The sequence below is a fragment of the Mus caroli genome, chromosome 12 (assembly GCF_900094665.2).
Source record: "Mus caroli chromosome 12, CAROLI_EIJ_v1.1, whole genome shotgun sequence".
Classification (NCBI taxonomy): Eukaryota; Metazoa; Chordata; class Mammalia; order Rodentia; family Muridae; genus Mus; species Mus caroli.
Window position 1 is genome coordinate 99,316,151 of NC_034581.1, and position 27,049 is coordinate 99,343,199.

Consider the following 27,049-nt stretch of genomic DNA (forward strand, 5'->3'; position numbering starts at 1 on the left):
TCTCTCTCTCTCTCTCTCTCTCTCTCATTCTCCCTCTCCAAGAAGAAAAAAGAAAAGAAAATCAAAAACAAACAAAACTAATATAAAAACAAATAAAACACCACAGAGTCCATTTTTGTTGTTGTTGACCAGCTGCTCCTTGGCCTGGGGCCTGGCCTGGAGAGCGTGCGCACAATGAGACTCCAATGCCCTGGAGGTGCGCACAGTGAGACTCCAGTGAAGAAAATTGACCTCCCTTTCTCTGCAGGGATCAATTACAAATAGCTCTGGGTTAGGAATAGGATCTCAGTGCTGGGGATTATATGTGGCTTGAACTTGTGCAGGCTGTCAGTCTCTGTGAGTTGCTGTGTACAACAGTCTTATTGTGTCCATCCCAACACTGCTAAAGTGGCCAAAAACCCGAGACTGGATAGGTCACGGGGACAGAGGAAAGCCTGCTGCTATTATCCTGCTAAAGGAACATAGGAATAAAATGACTTTTAACGCTATATTACTTGTAGATCAGTGCCTCTCTTAGTCCTGCTCAGAGAAATCTCTTCTTTCAGTAGGTGGGAGTTAACAAAGACCCACAGTGATCAAGGTGCAGAGACTGAGAGACTCTGGAGCACTCACTCTGATGTCTTCATCAAACCCTCCCTTCAAGGCTCAGAGACCTGTGCAGAAGAGGAAGTGACAAGACGCTAAGAGTCACAGTGGAATCAGTGCGAAGGCCTGGCTGGGCAGTACAGTGCTCTCCATAAAGACATGGGCCACTCCTACTGCAAAACCTGGAAAGTAGAAGTGGGGATGGTGACAAAGGTCCCACATGTCCCGTGAGGGTGTGTGTGCCCTTATGATCACAAAAATGACAATGTGCCTTATTGGATGGGCTCTCTCCTACATCCTCTAGATGCCTGGCTCTTTCTGTAGGCAGCTAAAGACACTCTCAGAGGCCTGGAATCTACGGAACCCGCAGCCTCTGGGTGGGATCAGGTGACAGAGTTCCAGCCAATGAGGTAGGGGCTAGATGTGTGTCTCTTCTGGAATGGCCTATGGGTGCTCACTTCTCTCCTCCCCTGCACCTTCCTGTCCCTGAAGATCCCACAGTATACTCTGTATGAGCAAGACAGTAATGTCTTAGGGGCGGGAGATGTAACACAGTCAGTAGTTCAGCACGCACGAGCTCTGGGTTCTACCTCCAACATGACATAAACCGGACACAGTAGCATACGCCTTTAATCCCAGCACCCAGGAAGCACAAGCAGGTGGATTTCTGTGAATTCAAGGCCAGGCTAATTTACATAACCAGTTCTAGGCCAGCCATGGCCAGACAAGGCAAGACCTTGTCCAGAAACAAGGAAACAACAAATAGGAAAACCAAGATTCCCAGCATACAGTAGGTTCAACATCAGCCTGCATAAAACCATGTCACAAAAATAAATAAATAAACTAACTTTCTCTGTATCTCACTGCTGGCTGTCCTTCCCCAAATATGAGTCGGAAGCAGATCCCAGGGAGGTAGGATGACTTGGCCAGTACCAAATGGCATAGAGCCACCCCAGGACCCAAGCACCTGGAGAGGATTCTTTCCCGAGACACGCCCACCATCCAGCATTGGCTACCCACTCACGTGCACCTCCAATCAAGCCTTCTCAGACGGTCACCAGCAAGTACCTTACTTCCCATTAGACCCGTGGGGTGTCTCTTATCTTTTCGATATAGTTAACATACGGACCAGAATGCCTGCTTGAGTACCCAGCTCAGAGCTTTCTAGCCTGTGCCTGGAAATGTCTATACCCATCTCCATGATCTAATTTGAAAACACTTTTTTTCCCCAGAGCTGGAGATGACTCAGTGGTTAAGAGCACTGGCTGCCCTTCTAGAGGACCCAGGTTCTATTCCCAGCATCTACATGATGGCTTAAAATCATCTGTAACTCTAGTTCTAGGGATCTGGTCCCATCTTCTGGTCTTTGTGGGCACTGTGCATGCATGACGCTCATAAACAAATGCCGGCAAACATTCATATAAAGTAAATAATCTTCTAAACATCCAAAGGCAATGCTATATTTACTAGCAAACCTCCAATTTCTTTCCGCCTCAAGCAATCACAAATACACTATCACTCTCTTGAGAAACTTGTGGCATTTCATATCAATGGGTCCATACAACATATGGCCTTTGCAACTGACTTCCTTCACTTCCTATAATGTTGCAACACCCATCGGCACTTCATTGCTGTTTATAATACTCCACAGCATGCAGATAGTAGCATCTATCAGAGTTTTATCCTTTTTGATTGCTGAGTAATATTCCATAATATGGACATACCACAGTTTATAGGTCTGGCATGACCTACAGTTTCTGTGATGGGCTTGGTATTGTTGATGGACATTTGGGGCTGTGACTTTGCTATGAACACTTGTGGGATTTGTTTTTTATTTTGAGACAGAGTCCACTATGGTAACTTGTGATTCCTGTCTGTCCCCCTCTCTTGGAGCAACCCTCGCTGCACCCCTAAGTCCTCAAATCCTGATTTTTTTTCCCCTCCACTAATGTACTTTGTAATACCACACCTTCCTCTTTCCTTGTCCAGCACAATATACTGTGCCCCACACTACACCGGCACCTTCCAGGCTCCCACGGGCTGCATGGTACCCCCAATCCTCGAGTGAATCAACATGTGTGCCCATTCTGCCAAGACGTGGTGGCTCCTGGCCTGTGATGAGCTGGCATGTCATCCTGTGGTCAAGCAACAAACATACTGCCACATGTCATGTCCTGTCAGGTTCCTGAGCATCTGCCCCTATACCCCACCCGCTGTCTGGCCATAGGTGGGAGGGAAGCACCCCCTGAATGTCAGAATGCTGGCCCCTCCTGCATCTTTTATTCTGGAAACCCCATGTGGGAAGGAGACCTCCTTTGGTCTAGTGTGTGTCTTCTGGGGCTCTTATGCAACAGTCCCTCAGCCTTTCAATAAAAATTTACTGAGCTCAGTGAGGACTCAGGCAGCAATGCTGGCTCTGGGGACACAGCAAGGATCCACCCTCACAGGCAAAGCTGACGAGTCTGGGACAGAGAGGCCACCAGGCAGAGGGAGAAATATGTGCGAGGCACAGGCTGTACCAGGGACAGCAGCCAGTGATCAGGGACATCAGCAGAGAGGGAGGGGAGGAGGGAGAGGGAAAGAAGAGACTGCAATGATGCTCCAGCCTGGAAGGCTCCTGTGTCATACACACACACACACACACACACACACACACACACATACACAGACACACACAGACATACACAAACACGCAGAGACACACTCACAGACACACACATACAAAGACACACACAGACACACACACATAGACATACACAAACACACACACAGACAGGACATCTATCGGTTGCTGGAGACATTGCATGTCTTATAATGGGAGGACAGAAGCTATTGGCATCTAGGTTTCAGAGGCCAGCACACTACTGTCCAGCTGCAAAGCACAGAGTAGACCTGACAGAGTGTTGCCCCTAGCACAAGAGCCACAGGGATGAGGCAAAAAGCCTGACCCAGAGGAAGAGGCCACTGGATCTAGAGCCAGCAGAGTCAGAAGTGATCCCCCCCCACACACACATACTTAACTTGCAGATGGTCCCCAACCCAAGACCACTCAATATCTATTTTCCCACTTTCAACCATACAGTCGAAACCCCTGCTTGCATGTAAACCTGGCTCTTCCCCCCCCCCCCCGGCCAGCCATGTGCAGCCAATCACCTCTAGGCGCTGAGCTTTGCTAACTTCCACGCTATAAGAATGTGTGTGGCCTCTGCAGGCTAGAGATAGCAACATACAGGCTGGCCAGTGCCTTGAATGCCACCCGTGACTGTGACAGACTCTGGCCTGCAGAGCTGAAAGATAAGAGGGCTGTGACAATCTGTCCCAGCAGCCAGAAGTATCCTGCCCAGCACCTCATGGCACGGAGGATCCGACTGTCAGGGCAGCTGACATTCTAAGCGCTTGCCATCCTCCCGCCCTTGGCTTTAGCGTGCAGCAGACTCACCGTGCATCTGGTTCTATTGTGGAATTAAGGGTGCAGAAAAAGCAGGGACTTTCAGAACAGGGGGTTCTGATGCCAAAGCAGACACCCTGTGAAAATGTGCCCGATCTCTCATGGAGATCAAGACAGTCACCATCACCATGAACGCTTCCCACACTCGCCTGGCTTCCACCAGATAGTATCAGACCCTCCATTTCTTCTCAAGAACTATAGTAAAAGAAAGCATCTTGGGAGGAAAAAGTGTTGGCTAGCTAGAGTGGACCACAGGGGGCTGTGATCATCTCTGGTCCCTAGTAACAACACCCACTCTGGGCTAAGCACAAGTGGGTGCTTCCTGTCCATCTGGGGCTTTGCCCCCATGAAGGAAACGACCTGTCAGCTCCTGGGTGCCAGATGCCTCACAAGCCTGCCAGTGGCTCCTTCCAGACTCTTCCACCCACACAGTTCTGCACATAGAAGGCTCCTGCCTTATTACCACTAATAAGAAGGCACCTTGATAGCCACAGCCTGCATCAGAAAGGAAATGAAACCCAAACAGCAGCATGTTCCATGGAAATGTCCCTGGCCACAGCAGCTGCCTCCTCTCCCTGGGGGCTCCTTATTTGCAGGAACAAAGGCTTCTTCAGCAGAAAGCCACCAAAGGGACCCACTCACTGGGGAGGCTGCACCTGCCTCTTGCAAAGTAGCACCCTCAGAAAAAAAAAAACCAATCCAGTCATGGTTCAGAGTCCAGAGTCCCAGAACTCAATTCCTGTCTTCTGTGACCCAGTGTCTCTCCAGGTAGGCGCATGTCCCAGGACGATGTCGTCAGAAGTGGGGATGAGAGAGAAGATACAAAGACCTGACCAGAGCTGGAGGGACCAGAGGGACAAACCAAGCTGCCAAGAGCAGAGAAGCCACCACAGGGGGGCACTCTCATAGCACAGGGCACCGTGAGCCAGCACTGGGCACAGGAGAGGTGGGGGCACAAAGAGGGGAAAGTGACAGTAAAGGTATATTATACAGATGTCCTAAAAGCAAGGAGAGAACACATAGGGTGCCTGCCATGCTCCTGTTACCAGTCATGGTGTGATTTCTACCCATGACTGTGTTCCACATCACTGCAGGCCTGGGAACGGCTCCCAAAGGAGTTCAGGGCCTAGGGGGTAGAGTTGAGGAGCCAGCGTGGTCACTGAGTGTCAGCCCCCCCAGCCCCCCCCAGCTCCAGTCTGAGCTCAGCACCTAATCAGAAAAACCCAGAAAAAACAATCCATCCGTGGGAACTGAGTCACACGAGGCAGGTGCAGAGAGATGATTTGATTTCTCCTCCGTGTTTTTGATACCATCCGTAGACAGTGGACATGTACCGCTCTGCGAACCAGAAGGGATGCTATTTTTACAAGTCTCTAGAGAGTTCACCGCCTCTCCTAGCATCGCTTAAAATAACAGCCCCAACTTCACTAGCACCATCTCTGACCAGCTCCGTGACAAGAGGCTCACTGTCCACAAGAAAGCAAAGAGAAGCAGGACAGTGACAAAAACAGGTGAGGATGGAAGATGAAATGCCCCTGGCTGTGGAGGTGAGGAACGGGCCACAGGCTAGGGAATGCAAGAGGCCCCTACAAGTTAATGGCAGCAAGAAACCAGGTGACCAACACTTTGACTGTCACCAGTGACTGTCAGACTCTGATCTGCAAAAATGAGATAATGGTGCCATTGGATGCAGTTGTGACAATATAGATGTATTACTATATGTATACATGCATATACACACACATACACACACACACACACACACACACATACACGCACACCAGGGTACTGGGAGTCGTTGGCTCTCAGGGCAGCTGCTGAACTCAGCATGCAGCAGACTCCATGAGTCTGTCCTATTACACCAGTTAAGGATGTAGAGAATATGAGGACACTCAGAGCAAGAAGCTTGGGTGCTTGAATCCCGAGACCCATGATGCTGGCTCCTCAACTTCCAGGAAGGGACTGTCTCCTGCACTGACTGTCCCCTTGTTACTAGACCACACCTTGACTTTAAATAGGCTCAGGTGGAAGCCCCGGAATACTGTGTCCTCACACAGTCTCAAGGGATACCAAGCACCCTCCAATCCCACCTGCTCTCAGATCCCAGGGCTGGCACCTGCAAGGCTCTCAAAGGGGCCAGGACTGGCTGACAGGGAGACCAAGAGGACTGGGAGAGGCAGGAGCTCAGAACACCAGGTACCAGAGAGCCATGAGACAGGCAAGAGCGTAACTTCTCTGGTCCCCACACAGGACACCAGCCGTGTGCCAAAACCAGGTAGCAGGAACCGCAGAGAAGTAAGCAGCAAAGCCAAGAGCAGGCTGAAGATGGAGGATAGAGAGGAACACACGTGAGGGAATGGAGCAGCCAGAAAAATGGTGAACAGGAACAGAAGGGAATGAAGACATCCTCCTTCCTTCCCTCCCTCCGTCCTTCTTCCTCCCTCCATCTCTCCTTGCCCCACCCCTTCCTCCTTTTCAAACCTTCTCTGATTTGTCTTTTAATCAGCTCAAATGCACACACACATCTAAGCCCCTCACCCCCATCCCAACCCTGGTCTACTAAGCTGTGGTCTTCATCAGAGATCTCTCTGTATCCAAGCTCACCCTGACCCTGGTGAGTGAGCTGCAGGGTGTACAGGCCCAGGCCAGCTCAGAGGTCAGAGGCATCCACCCCTGCTCTTCTTGGGAAAGGAAAGAACAAAATAGTACAAGGTTCAGCCCTTGCTCAGATGTCCCTGGTTGAGAATGGGGCCCAGGCTCATTGGGGACCCAGAGGTCTGGGGTCAGCCACAGGATTACAGTCTCCAGGGAACAGCAGGGATACTCCATAGGAAGGAGGACAGGGGAAAGTGGGCCCAGTGCCTCCTAATCCTGCCAGCTCTCAGCATGCTCGAGCCTGCTGAATGTCAACAAGAGGTACCAATCTTATCCTGTGGCTGGGATGGTGAGGATAGGGGAGGGATGGGGGAGGGTGGGCTGGAAGTCTCCTGTGAGCTGCTTTCTCCCCAGCACCTTCCACCCCCTGTCCAGGCAGCCAAAGCCCTTGGCATCCTTAGCTAGGTCATAGTCCAAAGTAAGGTGAATAGGCCCACACTTCTGGCAGAGGCAGCGCTCTGTTAACAAATATTTTGCCTCTTGTGCCTCAGGCAGTGGTGAGACAGAGGTGGAGGAGAGCCAGGTTTCACCCTGGGCAGCTGCCCAGCAGAGGCCACAGGTGTATCAGCAAGTGGTACCACAGGACAAGCCAGGCAGGAGCTGGGAACAGCAGGGGACATAGAAGGCTCTCAAAGAAATGACAGCAGACCTGCCTGGAGATACACGTAGTTCTCTGAGCTGAAAGAGCCCTTGGCACAAAAGAAAACCCAGGAAGATGGCTGATGGAGAGTCCACTGGGACGAAGGTCAGCAGTCTCATGTTGACCAAAGGACTTGGCCACTGACACTGAGAGGGTCAAGTGTTTCCTGGCCTTGGGAACCTTTGTACTTAGTGTTTCCTTTGCCCAGGGTACTTTTCTCTCAAAATTTTGCCTGGTTTGTTTCCCTGGTTTCATCTCCTGGAGAAACTTCCCCTGGCCACACAGAGATGTCTCCTGTCATTTTTCACTGGTTACTGTAACAAATTACCTCAAACATGGTAGCCTAAAAGATTGCAACTGTATCCTATAACTCTAGAAGTCAAATGCCAGAAATGAGCCTCCCCAGGCTAAGTTCCAGGCTCTCCCTTCTGAGTATTTCGAGGGACATTCAAGCATTCTGTTTTTCTCTTTTCTCCCCACTCCCTCCCAAAGCCTGCTTTTGCTGTAGTTGCTAGGACGGGGTTGGGTCCCTCACATTGCACGGTCCTAGAGCTTCAAGCATGCCTGTCAGACCCATAGCATGGAGACAGGGATTCGGGGGAAGGGGATGGCTTGGATATGAAAGGTCCCCTGCAGGCATCCATGCTCATTCCCAGCCATGGTACTATTTAAGGGGGTTCTGAAAACCGGAGGGTCCAAGACCTACATAAAGGATGGTCACTGGAGATGTGCCCTTGAGGGTTATATATCATCCCTAGTCCATTCCATCTTTTCCCCCTGCCTACTATGACCTGAGCAGTGCCACCTCCCTACATGATAGTCTCCTGATATCCTGCCCAAGCACAAAGGGCCAAGTGGTCACACTCTCTGAAACAGCAAAGTCAGTCGGTCCTTCCTCCCTCAAGCATGGTGGTCACAGTCATAAAAAGAAAACTAATCAGAGAAATGTCTCAGTGTATAAGAAGACTTGTTGCACAAGCCTGCAGACCCAGGTTCAAATCCCCAGAACTGATCTAAGAACCTGGAGTGGCCATGCACCCAGTGCTGGGGGGTCAGGGGTCAGGGGCTTGCTGGAGCTTGCTGACCACCAGCCTTAGCTCTAGGTTCAGTGTGAGACCCTGTGACCAAGGAATAAAGCGAAGCAGATAGAGCAGGAGACTCAGCATCCTCCTTGGTCCTCTGCACACATGTGTTCACACACACACACTTTTAAAAATGGCAGATGGTGGGTATACAACCAAAGCCTGGAAGCCATCATCTGGCAGGTGACAGAGCTGGCACACACATCCCCAAATGCAGTCATGACTCTGGAAAAAATTCTGTTCTGATGGGAGGTGGAATAAGTCTCCATGACCTTGTCCAGACCATCCCAATAAGTACGATACACATTTGCCCATTCTCCCACCATCCCTAAGATGGACACGTAGCATGGAGTCACCAGCACCCAGCTGCATGGAGGCCTTGACCTTACCACCTGGGTATCTTCTCACTCCCCATGTGATCTTGGCCACATCCCTTGTCCCTTGAGTGTACAGGCTCCCTAGGCCCCATGGGGCAAAGAGTTGCACACCCAGGGGGTACTCAAAGTACAACACACACAGCACGGAGCGAGCCAGGTGACCACCACATCCTGGTCACCCACCTGGTGTAGGTTGAGTACTGGGATCACACGTGTGCCAAGAACCTCAGATTTTTCACGTCAGTGCCAGGATCTGATGCCAGGTCCTTGGGGTTGCAGAGGAGCCTCTTACCCACTGAGCCATCTCCTCAGTGCCTGTGTGAGTTACTTTCACACCGCAGTTTTCATGGCACCTGAGGGAGTGACATAAAGGAGGCTTAAGATGTGGAGATCCCCTGTGTGTCCTCAGCTCACCCTGCTCTCTCTCTGCCCCATGAAGCAGAACACCCACAGCCAGTGACAGAACACAACGGACGTGACTTCTGGGCCCCATGCTGTGTCAGGCCGGGTCAGGACTATGAGCCATCAACTCCAGTTTCCAGGCAGCCGGAGATGATTAAGATGTAAAGAGGCCAGGACTGGACTGAGGCCCTCGGAAGCAGGGAGTTGTAGGACAGAGATGGGTTGACAGGGCTACTTCACAGTTCCCTTCTTGATTTCCCCCGTGACTGAGAACCCCTTGTTTTCAGGGGAACTCCACTAACCAGTCTCCTTTGCAGTCTCTTGTAACTTATATTTCAGCCAATGGAATCTGAGAAAGAACGCCATAGGGTCATTCTAAAAACCTCATGAAACGCTGGCATTTGCTCTAATCCTTCTTTATCCTACTTTCTTCCAACCTGCTTCCTCGAGCATTAACATAACAGCGACAGCCCTAGCTGTCACTCTGGACCATAAGATGATCAAGAGCCACACAGGAGATGGCAGAGCTGTGAGCCAGAAAGAGCCTGAGTGACTGCAGGTTCTGAAGGGACCTACTGCCATGTGGCTTTGGACTACATGCATAGAAATGCTCTTCTGCTTATAGCACCATGGCGTGGGGGGTTCTCCGGAACTCAGCTAAACCTGGCTGAGACTGATCCCGAATGACCTGGGGATCTGTCTGAGACCAAAGCCTATGTTCTTGAACCTCGTGTCAGCCAGTGACAAAAGAATGTGTTCTCTGTGAGAGTACTGTGCATCAGCTGATCTTCTGGGGTAGCTCTGGCTGGGGGGAGGGGGACCGGGGGTAGTAGGGGGTACAGGAGTCAAAGAGAAAGGCAGGCCAGCAGACCCCTCGCTGCCACTGCTCTCCTTGAAGGTTTGGCTTTACCAGTCTTGAAAGAACTTGGTAAAGTCTCCTTGACAAGGAAGCTCTCTGTCATGGGAGTTAGTGAGCGAGAGATTTCAAAGGTCAGCTTCCTTATGACATCATCCACCACAGAACCCAAGTGGCCACCCTTGTCTAGTCTGGACCAAGGCGTGCAAGGAAGCAGGTCATTCTGAGGAGCCATGCAGCCATCAGCCACAGTCCCCAAACAGAAGAGCCAGTCATGCAGAAATGAGGCCGTTAATGTCAGGGATGTGGCACCCCCTCCCCCATATAACTTGTGACGACCCCAAGTGCTCACTTTCTTTGGTGATGATAGTTCTCTTGAGATAGGGACTCTCTATGTAGCCCTTAGCTGTCCTGGAACTCGCGCCCTAGACGGGGCTGCCCTTGAACTCAGAGATCCTCCTACCTGTGCCTCTCCAGTGCTGGCATTGAAGGTATATGTGTGCCACCACACCCAGCTTCCTTATAAAGAAGTCTTGTAGGATGGGTGTGAGGCAGGAGCCTGAGCAGGTGAGCAGCCCCGTTTACAGACCAGTAACTCAATGCCCACCCAAGCCCCGAGCTCCTGCCTGCAAGTCTTGGGAGGCAGACTAGGGTACCTGAGTACCTCCATGCACTGGGCTTCCCAGTTCCTTAACTCCTTCCTCCCTGGCTCCTTCCTCTCTCCCTTGGTCTGCCCTTCTGAACTGGGAGAGGAAGGGGGCACCTGTTGCCCACATCTAGCCACTGGTGACTGGAGTCGACGCATGCAGCAATTGCGGCAGGCCCATGAGAGTGACAGCTCAGCTCTGTGGGATGTGGGGAAGGCTGGTGAGGTGAGTGGGCGGTGCTTTCATATGCTTAGCAGGAACAATATTCCTTGCTTTCAGTTATCCAAGTGGAAATGGGGGTGGGGATAAAAAAAACCCACTCCTGATTGGTCATAACATGGTCACAGGACCCTTCCCCGTTGTACCCCAGGAACAGTGGTGGCCATGACTCTGGCTGCAGAAACAGCCCCCTTCTCTGTTGTGATCTTAGAAGAGCATAGCGCAGGGACAGACAGCTCGCCTTGGGGACCCTGTTAGATATGCTTGTCTCGGCCCCACCCAGATCTCCAGCCAGAGTCTCTGGTGAGGGTCAGACAGCTGCAGTCTAAGTGTCCAGGATGGGGCAGGGTTCCACCTCCCACTACTGGGGAGTTCATTTGTGCCTGGCAAGGTATTAAACAGTACTGGGACCTCTGCTCCACCCCCACCTCCCGGGAAAAAATAGCGCCCATTCAGTCTTGAAACCCCAAACCTCCCCTGCGGATACCAAGTTTTCCTTAGAGATTTGGCTCTGCCTGAGGTAAGCACTGGCCTAAAGTCTGAGGACTTCGCTGAAGAGTCCACAGACAGGGGCCCTCCCTGCGAACTCAAAGATCCCCACAGGGGAGGGAAGCCCCGCAGGGAACTGGGAGAACACTGGCTTGTCGCAGGGCACTCTTTGTTGACTAGCAAAGAGGGCAGGAAAGCACCTGGCTACCAAGAGGGGAGGAGTCAGGACCGGAGCTCCAAGGGGAGGAGTCAGGACCTGAGCCCAGATCTCAAGTCCTTCCGAATCACCACACCCCTTCCTGCTGGGACTCCGGATCGCCAAGTCCCAGATCCACCCCACCCCACCCCCCTTTCCTCGTTTCTCTAGGCTGCTACCCTGAAATGCCTCTTGTCCAGGAGCTGAGCGCAGTGGCTACTTCCTCCAGCCTGACTATCCTGGGGCCCCTTCATATCTTAGGTAGTCAGAAAATGCTCGCCCCGTGACCCAAGCCAGTGGAGGAGGGGCTGAGAAGCCCGTGCTATGGCGACTGCTCCTTTGGATTTGATTCGCAGGTTTTCACATCCTCTCCGGTACAGTGGGCTAAGAGGTCAGGGTTTTTTGTTTTGTTTTGTTTTTTGTTTTTTAATTGCCTGAGGGCAGAATAAAAAGTATTCTAGGCCAGAAACCTATCCCCCAAAGGTGGTGAATGGAAACCCCAATTTTAAAATCCATTTCAGGGCTGGACTAGAAGACTAGGTGCAGGTACTTGGCACCCTGTGTGAGATCCTACTACACACACGGTGAAGAGGGAGAACAAATTTTTGCAAGTTGACCTCTGACCTCCCCCACCCACCCCCGTGCCTCATGACATGTGCATATTGCCCCATGCCCCTGCCACTTACATAAAATCATTAAAATTGAATTAACATCTACCCCAAATATTGCCCAAGAGCCTGGGCCACCACTTTTCTCAGAACCTACCCTGAGAAAATACTACTCACGACAAATTGCCCTTTAGGATGAGCCTCGCCCAGGGCAGCTCTGTCTAGGAAAAGGCTTCTGTGTCCCCAGGAAAGGTACAAGGAAGCCAAAGCCCACTGCTCACAGGGCCTGGTGTGCCCACTCCAAGGGTGCTCCTGGGCAAACCCTGGGCCATCTCAGAGCAGCCAGTCCCCAACAGGCAGCTAAGAACAGAGTAGCCAGGCAAGTGACAAGGTTATTGCCAAGAACAGAGAGCTTTCTCTCTCACCAGAGGCCAGGAGGGACAGCCCAACATGTATAGGAAGACACTGGGCAAGGCCAATCTTAGACAGTGAGGCAATGGGCACCTGTGAGGGGTAATGAGATGGAAAAGGATGGAAAAGGAACAGAAGACAAGGCTGGTGGCCCAGCAAAGAGGCCATATGGTCTGATAGCCATGTACAAACAAGAGTGGTTGTATAAAGATGTACAGATGAACAGTAAGTATATAGATAAACTAACTCCTCTGCAGGCTGTGCACCCTACCCACCAAGTTCTGTCCAAAGCTGGTTCAGCGCTCCAGCACATCCAGAGAGGAAGGTCCCTCTGGAGAACCATTCAGGCAACCTTTTAACTCTTTAACCTTGCGTTCAAGCCCTGAGTCCACTGGAAGACCCACAGACAGGTGGAGGGTATCTATGGCCACCAAGGTAAAAGTCTAGCATTCCCAACCCGTTTGCATAACCACAAAGATTTACCTGTGGCAGCTGCATAGTCAAATCCAGACATACACACAGACACACACAAACCCTGCCTCCAGGTCAGGTCGGCTGGCAGCATCTCCCTGATTTTGCCAGCTGGACCACACTGATGGAGGGGTGTGGCTCATTTGACTCAATGGCACATTATCTTCTGTAGCTTTGGCTAAAGAAATTGCATGGCTTTGGGAAGGATGCCAAACATACATGCTGGAGCTAGGGAGATGGCTCAGTCAGTAAAGTGCTCCTGCAGAGGGTATGAGGGCCTAAACCATAGAACCCACGTAAAGAGCAAGGTGTAGACATCTATACTGTAATCTGAGTGCTAGGAAACAGAGACAGGCGGATCTCTGGAGCTTTCTGGCCAGTTAGTGTACCCAGTCAGACTCTGCCTCCAGAAATAAGGTAGAAGAGTAACTGAGGAGGACACCAGCATCAACATCACACACATGCACGCGCACATACATACACACACATGCATACATACACATGCACAAATACACACACACACATATACACACACATACATGCACACACCACATACACATGCACAAATACACACATACACACACACATATATACACACACATACATGCACACACCACACACACACATACCACATACACATGCACAAATACACACATACACACACACACATATATACACACACATACATGCACACACCACACACACATACCACATACACACACAAATATATACACATACATGCACACACATACACATACACACATAATATACACATATACACAAACATATACATATACATACACATCACACACACATACACACATGCATACACACATGCACACACATGCACACATACATACACACACAAATATACACACACCACATACACACACATAAATGCACACATATACATACATACACACATATACACACAAACACATATAAATACATAAACACAAACACGCATATACACCTAAATATGTACATACATATGCACCATATGCACAGAGATATGCTTTGTGTCATGAGGGTGACAAATGTCAGCCAGAGAGCGCTGAGCAAGGTGAAGCTATGGCGAGCTGTGGCCAAGTGTGGACCCCCCATGCATATCTTTTCACAGGTCAATCTGGAGGAAGGGAAGCATCCACTAATTTCATAGATGTGTCCAAACTCCATCAAGGGTGACAGTTGAGACCAGAGCAGGAAAGTGTCTCTCCTATGGTGGCATTAGAGGTCAGGCTGGACAGCCCCGGGGAAAATCAGGAGAGTAATTCAGGAGGGCCTTTGGAAACTACACCTCAGTGAGGAGGAAGAGACAGGAGCACCATGGCCTGGGAATGGAAGAACTGAAGTGATTTCTGCAGTCACAGCTGGCTCTCCGCACTAGAGATGCCAGGACAGGAAACCGCACCTGTATCAAACACGGGCAGCTCTCCAGATGTCCCTTCCTACCCAGCATCATCCATCAGCCATTCCCAGGAACTAGTGTGATGGCTAGTAGTGTCAGCTTGACAGGATGTGGAATCCAGGAGAGGAGCCTCTGGCATGTCTTTGAGGGGTGTCTGGACTGGGTTAAGGTGGAGGACCAACCCTGACCATGGGTAAAGCCACTCCATGGGCTTTAGTCTTGGCCTGATTGAAAGGAAGAAAGTGGCTATCTGTCTCTGCTTCCTCGCCACGATGTCATGTGATCAGCTGCCTCACGTTCCCGCCACCATTACTTCCCTGCCGTGATGAACTGTACCCTCAAACCATGTGCAAAGCAAACCCTACCTTCCTCATGTTCATGTTGTCACAGCAGAGAGCAGAGCAAATAACACAGGCAGGCAAGCTAAGCGCTCCAGAGTTAAGGTGGCAGACGGTCAGCACAGATTTGATGCCACACTATTCCATTTCATGTGAGGGATCTGAAACCCTGAACGCATCCCTGTCAGGTACTCGGGCATCATGGTTCTGCTTAGCCTAGCCCTGCTGGGTCTGAAGACACACCGTGATGGTGCCCCCTCTATGGGCAGTGCAGCTCTGACTCATCACCATACACTGGAAGAGAAACTGAGATCCAGACAGGAGCTTCAGGCCAGTGCCACCAGCTTGCTACGCATAGAATCAACCCTAGTGTCTGTAGGGGATGGTTGTGGCTCCGTGGAGAGAGCATGGGTTTCTGAGATGCACCTGCAGTCACACTTGACCCTGCTATAAAAGCCACGAGACCCTGGTCCTTGAACCAGACTTCGTGGCACCTCCACTCTCCATGCACCTCACTACTTGGAGAATTAAGTATAAAACATGCCCCAGTGTTCCCAATATAAAATCACGTATGCTCAGCGGCAGCCACAGCAATGTGGTGACAAATGTTCTGTCAGCCTCCCTTCGCTCTCTCCATCCCCAACCCAGATGCCTAAGAGATGTTCTTTCCCGTCTAGGGGACAGAGCTGCCTAGAATTCACTGGGGAGGTGGGTATTAAGAGACGATATCACATCAGGCAAACAAACATGGCCACAGTACTCTTGTACCTCAAAGCATTAAGCCACCCCAGTTTTGTATGATCACATCTGAGTTAACCTGTGTTCCATGTGTTTGTGTCTAGGAGAGCCTCTTCCTAGCAAAGTCTATATGGAAGGAAGTGGATCTCCATTTCTGAGTGCACAGATAATGGCCGAAAGCCTGGGCCGTTGCTCCCATGTGGGGAACTCCATTGCCTCTGCCTCAGCTTCTGGGGCATGGTAAGACATAGGACTCTACACTCCCAAGGCAGCCTTAAGGTCTGGTCCACAAGGCTCACTGCCATCAGCTTTAGCCGCAGGCAAGCGGACCCCTTTCTTTCCAGCAACTCCCATTCACTCTTCCCATTTCAACCTAAAAACAGCAGACATAGGGCTCTAGTTAGGGACCCTACAGTCAAGTCTATAGCTGCCACTGCTGTTGTATATCTCAAGACAGCCAAGTCCTTCCCTACCTTTATGGTCCTGAGTGTGCTGCCACAAGGCAGACATCAATGAACATGTGTGTTATAATAAAGTCATTTCAAGAGCAGGAGGACTCTGGCCGGGTTGACTTGAAAACAGTCTGTGTTTTGAAAAGCAGAGAAAACTTGCATCATGTGCATCTGGCACATTATGTAATGTTCCACGGTGTCATCCAAGGGGGTGGTGGCAGCAGCAGCATGCCCTCTCTTGGATCCTTCCCATGACTGGAGAACCCTGAGCTATAATGGACCCGATTCATGGTATCTGTGACATCATCTGTTGACTTACCAGGGACCTCAAAGCTGGACCCTCACATCAAAGAGCCTTTTGAATAAGGGGCAAAAAGATGCAGCCTCTCCATGGGGGGCTCTCAAGCGGATGGTCCCCTCTCCACTGGGATGCTCAAGGGGTTCTGGTGGAAACACGACTACTATTCCATACACTCACTTAAGGACAGGTCACTCCCGGAAACCCTCCCTGTTCTGGAGCCGGTAGCACCCCGGACAGCACTCGCACATGGAGGAAATGGCTATAGGAGCGACAGTGGCCAAAAGTCTACAGCCTTATTCACGATCACACCCTCAGTCTCCCTCTGTCCTGGGCTGGGCGGGCCACCTCTTACTCATCTCTGGAGCATACACCTACACCTGCACCTTACTGTCTCACGGCCCCTCACTCCTCCGGAAACCACCTCTGCCCATGCCCACCTGACACAGGGTCCTGTCACAGGGCACCTTCCCCATGCTTCAGCCCTAGTATCTCCTCTACCCCAAATGACTCGGGCTTCAATTAGACACTCGGTGCTAGTCATCAAGTGACCTAAGTCTGAGGTGATATGGCACAAACCCCAAACACTGCCTGGGTGCATAAGTCCCTCGGCTCATCCAGCTGAGCCCCTGTGAAAACAATGACAAGCACACCGACAGGAAGGATGAAATGCCCCCCCCCCTGTTATTGTTACATGCATATGTGTGTGCATGTTTGTATGGGTGCAGGTGCATATGCACATGTGAATGTATGTGAATGTGGAGACCAGAGACACTGAGTCCTTCCAATGGCTTAACAAGTCGACACACAAGGTCTCTCACTAACCTGAAACCCACCAAGTAGGCTCAGCTGGATGGCCAAGGAGCCCTATAGATCCAATGAGCACTATAGATGCAGCCTCTGCCTCTCCAGTGCTTACAGGCATGCTGGATCCCACTCGGCTGTTTGGGTTTGTTTGCTTTGCTTTTGTTTGTTTGTTTTTTAACCATGGTTTCTGGGGACTGAGCTCAGGTCCTTGGCAAGTATTCCCCCAACTAACTATCTCCCCAGCTACTACCACTGCACACAATTTATTTTAAATAAACTGTAAAGAAAAAACAAACCTTGACTCAAAAGGCCTAGCAACCTCACTGCATCCCCTAACAGCCCCCAGGGGGACACTCAAGTTGCTAATCTCACACATCACAGATAGAAGAGACCAGCACACGGGAGCAGCTACCACGCACAGGAAGCAAACTCTAACCACAGGCTGTCTTCAAGCCCGACTCCGGCAAGCACAGGCTGCCCTTCCTTGCTTGTCTCTCTTGTTGCCGGATTTTGTTTTGATTCCCACCCCTGCCCCTCACTCCCACCCCGATTGATCAACCGTGTTTAAGCAGCCAAGGTTGCAAAATCAAAGGCCTCCTTCGAGCTGCGCGGAAGGACCACACATTGATTTGTTCTTTCCTGGAACCGCCAAAGGCCACTTCCACAGTCCTGCTTGCAGCTGACCTGAACCCCGCAAGCATTTAGGGAACAAGCTAAGGTCAACCTGGCGGCTGGAGTCTGGCGAAGGCCAGGCAATTAACTATCATCTCACCAGAAGCAAAGATTGTTTAAAAGCTTGGCGCCAGAAAGCTGACGGCTTCAGGCTAGGACAGATTTATAAAAATGGTCAAGGAGCCAGCATCCAACGACACAGAACCTAAACAAAGGCTCTGCTGACATCAAGCTTTCAGATACACCGTGCTCAGGCTCCTAGTTAGGACAGCAACTAGCCTATACTGTTGTCCAATCAAAAACGCTGACTGCCAAGCTGGGCGGGGCTTGTAGCCCACTGGTGGGTGGGTGAAAGCCTTGGGGAAGGAGGAGCCTGGTGGTTAAGTACTCAGTTTCTTGCTGCAGAAACTCTTCCTGACTTGGGATTTGGGACACCAGCCACCAGGTGAGATAGAGTATGACTGAGGAAAGCCTTTCGAAGTGGCTAACAGGCTCCCAGCAATGCTGCCAATTCCCCCTGGTAATCAGCAGCCTGCAAAACCATCAAAAGGGAATACCTAAGGACCAAACTTGTAGCATTGTCCGAAGTTAAGTCTCCAGGACACTCACTTGCTGAGTTTCCCACCAGCCTCGGTGGCTGTCTGTCGATATTGCAACACAACACTGGCGTCTACAAAGTTCATATTCAAGAACCGTAAATCTCAAAATGACTCTGGTACATTTACGACTCTGTGCTGTGCCAGCTTCTTAGCAAGATTCTGGGTTAACTGGGCCTTGGGATGCAGGTGGAACAAGCCTGCCTGCAGGCCCTTTGCCTCCAGGACTCCGAAATCACTGTGGCTCTTGAGGTAGGTACACACGTCCAGTGCAATGCTTCCCACGCCACACAAAGTGTCTGGAGAACAAAGGTGGCATCCACGAACTTTTCCCCAAACCACCAGTGTTGGGTTCCAGTCCCCTGAGTGGGCTGCCTTTTGAGATCTCCCACCATCCTGGGCAGTATGGGAGAGCAGGTTTCCGCTCTACAATAGCTCCGGCAAATTAAAAATGCAATAGATAAAATATAGAATTAGAAGTGGATGAAATCTCTCAGAATACAGGGATGGAAAATAATAAAGATAAGAAAATTAGCGACGAAAGTCTCCCCGAGCCACTATCTAAATAGAGTTCTGGAAGGTCAGAGAAAACAGAAGAATAGAAATTGTAATGGTGGAGTTAGAGGAAATGTTCCAGAACTGAAAGACAGTCTCAGACAGGAAGAATTCAGAAACTATTCGACGAAAGAGACAGGAAGAAGCCAGCATCAGGGAGCCCTTGAAGGGGCTCTTGACTGTGAAGAGCTTCAGTGGCCCAGAGGAAGGGACTGCCAGTCTCGAACATGACACTCAACTAATGCAGCAATCAAGAATTAGACAAGAGGTGCCGGGCAGTGGTGGCGCACNCCTTTAATCCCAGCACTTGGGAGGCAGAGGCAGGCGGATTTCTGAGTTCCAGGCCAGCCTGGTCTACAGAGTGAGTTCCAGGACAGCCAGGGCTACACAGAGAAACCCTGTCTCGAAAAATCAAAAAAAAAAAAAAAAAAAAAAAAAAAAAAAAAAGAATTAGACAAGAGGAGACCCATTTTCCCAGTTCGAGTTCTCAGACAACACACCACCCTGGTACCCACTCTCAGCAAAGATGTGTGCCAGTAACCCACAAGTTGGCACCATCAGAAGGCAAGAAGCAGTGGAAGGGGAAGGAACACATGGTGAGGTTTAACTGACAGCCCAGACGACAGCCAGATCCCAGGCATGGAGGGCAACAAGCCCAGACTCGAGCAGACGGAGCACCTGGATTTACCCAAGAAGTCAGAACCAAGAGACAGAATTCACCTGATGTCCCAACCACCCAAAACAGCCATCCAATACAGAAAGAGTTTGGGATTAAATACATAAACCCTTAAGTTAGCAACAAGATCAACAGCAATATCTAAACTCCCAAGAATGCAAAAGGCAGAACAGGAGGCAAAGGAGGCCAAGCCTTCCAACAGACTAAGCTTTGAGCAGCACAGACCTATGAGAACACTGAGATCCCCCAAAGTGTGTTGGAACTAGATCAGGAAGTAAGGGTTGAGGGCCAAAGAGCAGGAGCAGAGAGCTGTGCATGCTTACATTTCATAGGAGTCAGAGCATAAGACTAAAGGCGTCAAGATTAAGGCATGCAAGCATCTGATTCGGTGACAAACGAATCATCAAACGCATCAGCTTAAAAAAACAATTTTAAGAGGAATTGTCCAAGGAAAGGGCAAACAGGGGAGGGGCTGAGAGGAAAGGAAAAGGGGGGAAGGCATGAGGCCTCATGATGTTCTAACAGACAGGAGACCTGGGGATGAGTGTCCCCTTTCACCCAGCATCAATAGGCTCACACACAGGTCTGTCGAAGCCCAGGGATTGATTCTCCCTTCAACTCCTCCTTTCATACGCTCAGGTGTGAACACAGCACTCTAGTGCCCAGCTCAGGTGTGAACACAGCACTCTGGTGCCGAGCCTGGCACAGCTTCCAGAAAACAACTGGAAGCCACCACCGCCAAGACAGATCCAAGGGCAGCCGTGCTGACCTGGGCCGTCTCACCTGTGACTCATGCTGACACCCTCTGCTCCTCTTCATTTCCTAGCAGAGTGAGGTATCTCATGGTATGTGTGCTCCTGTGAGGCCATCACCAGGCGACCGTGGGCTGTCTGTGCCCAAGGCCCTCAGCTTGGATTTGTTAAGTGTGTGGGGGTTTGTTTCGGAGCAAGTTCAGATTAGACAGACGTTCTCTTCTACACTGGCCTCAGTGTATGTATCTGTACAGTGGGGCCATAACACCAACCTCAGAGGGTGACATCAGAATGAAATTACCTAAATAGAAGACACTGAACGCTTTATAATCTGTCATCACCATCACACAGTCCAGGATACAGAGTAAAGGACAGTTCCCATGGCCACCTCTAGTCACTTCAACCATCATTCAGTCTATAAGCATCATATTCGTCAACTTCTTAAACTAGGAGCCCTGTCCTGACACTTCTCAGCTGCCCCGTGATTACCAGTCAGGAACTATAGGCTGAGAGCTTGGCCTTCTGTCTTGTTAGTTGGAGTTACCAGTGTATAAGTGACAATGAGCTTTGTCCAGTCCCAAAAGGCAGGTGACAAGCCTGCCCAAGGTGGTGACTTCTTGCCCAGTATCATTTGCTATTTGATCAGCTGGTCCTTGATACATGGCCAAGTCTCCATACTTCCTCCCCAACCCCAGTTCCAGCCTCCTCTTAGAGCCTCCACCCTAGCCTCATCTTTGCAGACTTCACTCTGATTTCTGATTCCTGCACTCAAAAAGCCCAGAAGCCAACCCTCCGGTCTTGCTTGGTCCTTCAGTGGTGGAATCTCTATCTCTCAGGTACAGGTAATAACCATCATGGAGCAGAGAATCCCACGGAGGAATCCACTTGCTGAATCACTCCAGCTCGTGTGCTTAGCTTTCTTACACAGCCCAGAACCACCTGCCTAGGGATGGTGCCGCCCACAGTGGACAGGACCCTCCCACATCAATTATCAGTCAAGATAACTCTCCTCAGACTTGCCCACAGGCCAATCTGACCCAAGCATTTCCTCCAAGGAGGCTTTCCTCTCAGATGACTCTAGGCTATGTGATCTTGTCAAGCTGACAAACCTGATTAGGACGCCACCCCACACACAGCCTGCATGGAACATCAAACAGATCACCACAGAGCCTCAAGCCGTCTTCTCTAACTCTGGCTAGATAGTCCCTAAGTCAGCCTGACAACCAAAGACCTGCTTTTCTGGTATCTCATCATCTCCGTGTACATCCCTGCTTTAGCAAATACCACAGAGACAAAAGCAAAGTGTGCTTAGCAATGGTCATGAACAGCACCATAAACTCTCCATGGAGACGGCAGTAAAACAAGCTGACCTCTGCTCTAAACGGAGGGGAGGAGGCATGGAGGCAGGGAGGTGAGCCTGGAAATACTTGTGTGGCCATTCGGCTAGACTCCCACACAAAACAAGGTCAAATGTCATTTTCTGGGAGTGAAGTCCCTTGCAACTTACATGTCTAGACTGGGAACTTTTTAAAATATTGTATATTCATTGCATAAAAGTGATGGGATTCACCATATTTCTATATAGGCTTATTGAGTACTTTGATGCTATTCATACCTATTTCCCTCTCTTGCCCTCACTCCCCAAATCTTGCTGGTTACCTTCCTTTTCCTGGATACCTTCTCTCCTACTGTCATGGTGTGTGTGTGTGTGTGTGTGTGTGTGTGTGCGTGTCTGTGTCTGTGTGTCTGCGTAAGTGTGAGTGTGTGTGTCTGTGTGAGTGTGTGTATCTTTGTAAGTGTGTGTGTGTCTGTGTGAGTGTGTGGTGTGTGCAAGTGTAGTGTGCATATATGTGTGTGTGGTGTATGTATATGAGCGTGTGTCTGGTGTGTGTATGAGTGTGTGTGGTGTGTATGAGTGTGTGTGGTGTGTATGAGTGTGTGTGTGGTATGTGTATGTGAATGTGTCTGATGTATATATGTGTGTGTGTGTGTCTGGTGTGAGTGTGTGAATGTGTGTGTGTTGTGTGTATGTGTGTGTGAGTGTGAGGTGTGTGTATGTGTGTATGAGTGTGTCTGGAGTGTGTATGAGAGTGTGTGAGTGTGAATGTAGTGTGTGTGTGTGTAAATGTGTGTGAGTGCGAGTGTATGTGTGATGTGTGCATGTATATGTGTCTGGTGTGTGTGTGTGTGTGTGTGAGTGAGTGAGTGTGAGTGTGTGTGTGAAATAGATTTTTAATTCTAGATTGCACAGATGACAGAGAACGTTCAATGTTTGCCCTTCTGGGTCAGGCTTACTTTGTCCGACACGGCCTGCAGTTACAACAGTTTCTGTACACATTCTAGCACTTCCCTCTGGGAAGGTGAGCATGAGAAACACTGGGGTCCACTTTATCCAAGGAACGAGCTTTTCCCTGGGAAGGAGAGTGGCTGGTGGCATAGATATGTCCAGAGGGTAAGGTTGCAGGGCTGAATCTGGCCTGGTGGCCAAACTACAGATCGTACGAGGTGCACAGAGGTGTGGCCCAAGTAGGTTTGGCTCCAGGTCCAGGGCTGGCGTGCCCTAGGTGAAGAAGGAAGCAGGGATGATGTCATTACATTCAGGTTCTTCCCCAGCAAACCAGATCATCTCTGAGCCCCTCTCCACCTGCTGCCCCAGATCCTAACCAGGTGCTCAGAACTCTGCCTTCTAAGTATGTCACAGCATAGGAGACGATTAAAATAGTCTTAAAAAGAGAAGACTATAAAGTGGCAAAGGCTCCAGCTGCATGAGAACCACCCCCTGGCTGCCCCACCCCCCAGGAGGGAACAGCAGGAGTGGGGTGTGACGTCATCGGGGCTCTATCCAATTCCACCCGGCGCGCTGCAGAAGTGGCTTTTGACCAGGGCTTCCAAATGCCCCCAACTCCTCTTTCAGCTTTTACTCATTGTCAAGCATTTCAGGTAATCATCTCCAAGAAGCCCCGGGCTCTAGGGCAATCACAAGGAGGATATCAAGTGGGCTCCTGAGTCCACTGCCTAGATCCCTGCCTTTCAACCCCAGCTCTGGACTTGGCCTCAGATGGGTAAACCCATTGTACAGCAGGCAACAGAACGCATGCCAGACATGTCGTCAGTTCTGGGGTAAGAATGGATGGACAGCTTTACCCACGAGCACTCTACGCTCATCCAGTTAGGAAAACTCCTTCCCTGGGGAGATGGATACAAGAGCCTAACCTGCTTATGAAGTCCCAAGAACAAACCAAACGACAATCTCAAACTTCCAATGTGAGGAACCAATGGCTTTATGTGAGGGTTACCCCAAAGCTGCAGGATAGAGGAGCCGGAACCTCAAGCGAGTGTCCACTGACCACCCTCCCCGCTTCCTAGGAGGGAATGTCAACAGTCAACAAGCCTTTCTTGGGGTCTCCTGCAACAAGTCACAGCCATTCTGAGGAAGAGGCCAGTTGTTACGGCCCTACTAGCGACTCCCACTTGTCACGCAGAGTCTGGCTTTCAAAACTACAGTCCTCCACCATCCTACAGGAAGTTCGCCAGTTGCCATGGTTCCGACCGGAAGTCTTCGACTCCTGCCGATGCTGGACAGAGCTTGTCCTTTTCGTCTCCCGGGGAAGGCTAGCTACCTCACACAGCTGATTGGCCTCCTTGGATCCCTGAGTGTCCGCCCTGCTTTAGAAGAAAGGTGACTGCATATGCCATAAGTGTTAGCATGACATCAAGGCCTCACCCTGAACTGCTTCTAGACCAAATCTGCTGTGCATCAGTGAGGAGAAGACGGGTGTGGCTAGCGTGTTCCTCAGATGGGAGTCCCTGGGACAGCTTGGTGGGTCGTGTCCAAGGTGGAGCAATGACTTGGAAAAACATTTATCTAACAACGGTCATGACTAGCAACTAAATTGGAGATATATAACATACAAATCCTCTCTCTCTCTCTCTCTCTCTCTCTCTCTCTCTCTCTCTCTCGCACAGGCCACACACACCCTCTCTCTCTCTCTTGAATTTTACTGTTTCTACATTCCCCAACTTGACTCTTTTTCTGCACCTGACCAAGTGGTATACATGGCCTTCTGGGTGCCTTCTTCCGTACCCAGCCATGGATAATATCCAAATGAATGGGTATAGCTACATACAAAAACAAAAACAAAAAACAAACAAATAAACAAACAAAACCACTTTATTTATAAAATGAGCAGCAGGCCAAATGTAACCTATGGCTAAAGTTTAGGACTGACCACTCGGTGAGGAGAAAATTAATCACAGAAAAGCAAACACACCAATAAAGAGGAAAAAACCCTCAGACTCCCCAAAGGCTGCTTGTACTTCCTTCTATGACAGACAGAATCTACCAGTATTTTCTTTTTTCAAAAGACACCAAGGGACGTGAAAGTAGGTTTCTATGGGAACGGGAGTTCACTTTTAATGGCGCGACCATTATAAAGACAATCGCTTTATTTTTCTTCTTCCCTTCAGACACAGGGTAGGCGTAACCTATGACCTGTTGGGCAGGATTTTGCCCGGAGCTCTGCTGTTCCAATAAAATATAAAATGCCATAGTGTTCTACAGGCCAACAGGGCACTTCATGAAAGCCAGGCCTCTTGGGCAAGAGGCACTTCCCTAGAATGGCTGATCTGGTCCCGTGTTTTCCTTCCCCAGGCAGTTATGGTGCCAGTAGGCAGCTTGGCTGTTCTGAGGAGGACAGGCCCCTCTGGCTGCCAGCATCCTGGGTTCAATCCTCTTCATAGGTCAGTTACCAACCCACAGGGGAGGGCTTGCCTCTAGCTATGTACAACTCCATTTTCAAGATGAGTTCTGCCCCCTCTGGTTTCTGGGTACACAGATAGGCAGGAGTCTCCTTTTGCCTTCATCACAAAGCCAGCCAGGGCAAATCAAGAATGCCTACCATTTACTGCTGTGTGCCTTTTCTATAGAAAACCCGAGAACTGCAGCCTTTTCTGCTGGGTCTCAGGGTGGAAATGAATCTCTGGCACTTGAATGTGAAAAGAATCCAGGAACCCAGCCAACAGAGCTGCGTGGAGCCCAGAACCACACGTGGGCAGCCCACGCCCCGTGTACCACAGGCCAGAATGCAAATGGCTTTAGGCAGATAAACAATGCCTAGGCCCAACCTCTCTTGACACCACCTTCCAGGGGTAACTCAGAGCTCCCAGTAAGCCAATTCCTACTTTACCAAGGCAAAAAGCTGAGAAATTGCAGGCAAAAGATTTATTTCCCTGGGTCCCACGGTACGTTAGCCACAGTATCAGAGCCTCAACGCTGACCATCAACCTCACAGGCCAGGCTGTGTTCCCCAACCACACAAGAAAATGCCCCAAGAAAGACCTTTCCCAGATGGTGAGCTTTTACCTGCAAACCAGAGATGACTTAGGGCCTGGGGTCTGACTGAAGACCCAAAACATCCACACCAAGATTCATGCCTGGGAAACAAGCACACAGCCCCAGTGCTAGTGACCCAGCAAGGCAGCCCTCTAGGGACAAAAAATCTACATCTGATTTTCTCCTGGTTTTTAAATGGAACCTTCCAGGGTACTAACTGTGCTGACAGCCGGGGTGGGGGCGGGGGGGTGTGGATTCAGGGAGTGGGGATAGAGAAAGGCCCTTTCTGGGCTCTTCCCTCTCTGGCCTGGTCCCAGAGCACAGACCATCTAGACTTGGGTAGATGAGCAGAGCAGAGAGTGGGCTCTAGGGGGAGAAGGGAGGTAAGTAACTAGGGGTGAGGAGGTTGGTATGGTACCTCCAGCAGACCACAGCTGGCGACCCCATACCAGACTCTTTGTGGTCTGCTGGGGGCGCCACACCAGCCTGCCAGGCCAACCCAGCCTTTTTCTCATCCATAGGCTTTGGCACCACTCTTCCAGGGGTAGACCTAGCAGCTACCCATGTTGTGGGATGTTGTCCTCTTTGCAGACCACTATTATCTTAGTCAGACATCATAACCACATTTCACAAGACAGGACCTGCGGGCATTCTCCTGTGGGCATCCCCGACATGCAGGTCACCCTTCTCCCATGTCCCACCTCTAATCCCAGTGAGCACGTGGTCTCAGGAAGTGTTAGAGTAAATAGGAGGTAAAATGTCAACTTGAATGGGGACTCCAGCTTTCATGAGTTGTCACCCATGTAAGTGGGGGGACAACTTTATAGTGATGTAGCTATTTTAGGGTCACCCCCAGTCCTATAATAGCTCACCCCTACTTCTGAGAATGAGCCCAATAAACTCACTGTCCCACAAAGCTCGACATGAATGGAATTGTTCCTTTGGCTTGTTGTTGGCATCTTATGTGGGTGAAGAGATGTTTCTTCCTGTCTCCTCAGGAAAAGTTATACCAACATCAGGTCCCTGATGCCACTACCAGGTCAGGAAGCCCTGCTGTAGTCCATGAACTCCCTGGAGGGCTTAGCAGGGACACAGTGGGGTGGCTGGATGGTGGGTGGATCTGAGGAGGGAAAGCTAGGCCAGAGCCTAAAAAAGCCATTAAGAAGCCCAAGCAAGCTCAGAAGAGCCAGAGCCTGGGCCCAGGCCACTGAGGAGGAGGAGGAGGAAGAGGAAGAGGAGGAGGAAGAGGAGGAAGCAGTAACAGAGACAAGCACGAATCCTTCTGGAACATACAAACAATGCCCTATAGAGAACAAACGAAGTCAAGTCTATGGTCAAA

General features: G+C 50.3%; 1 protein-coding gene across 4 annotated transcripts in view; it reads right to left on the reverse strand.

The window, feature by feature from the left end:
* The window catches only part of Clmn (calmin), a 98,839-nt gene that overhangs the window by 67,707 nt on the left and 4,083 nt on the right, over positions 1-27,049 (reverse strand). Inside the window, exon 1 of one of the 4 annotated variants that reach the window (XM_029484679.1) lies at positions 8,971-9,977. The exons of the other annotated variants lie outside the window; for them this stretch is intronic. The gene's annotated coding sequence lies outside the window, so the exon portion shown is untranslated. Of the gene's footprint in view, positions 1-8,970; positions 9,978-27,049 lie in introns of those variants that run through there. 4 annotated transcript variants of the gene reach the window in all.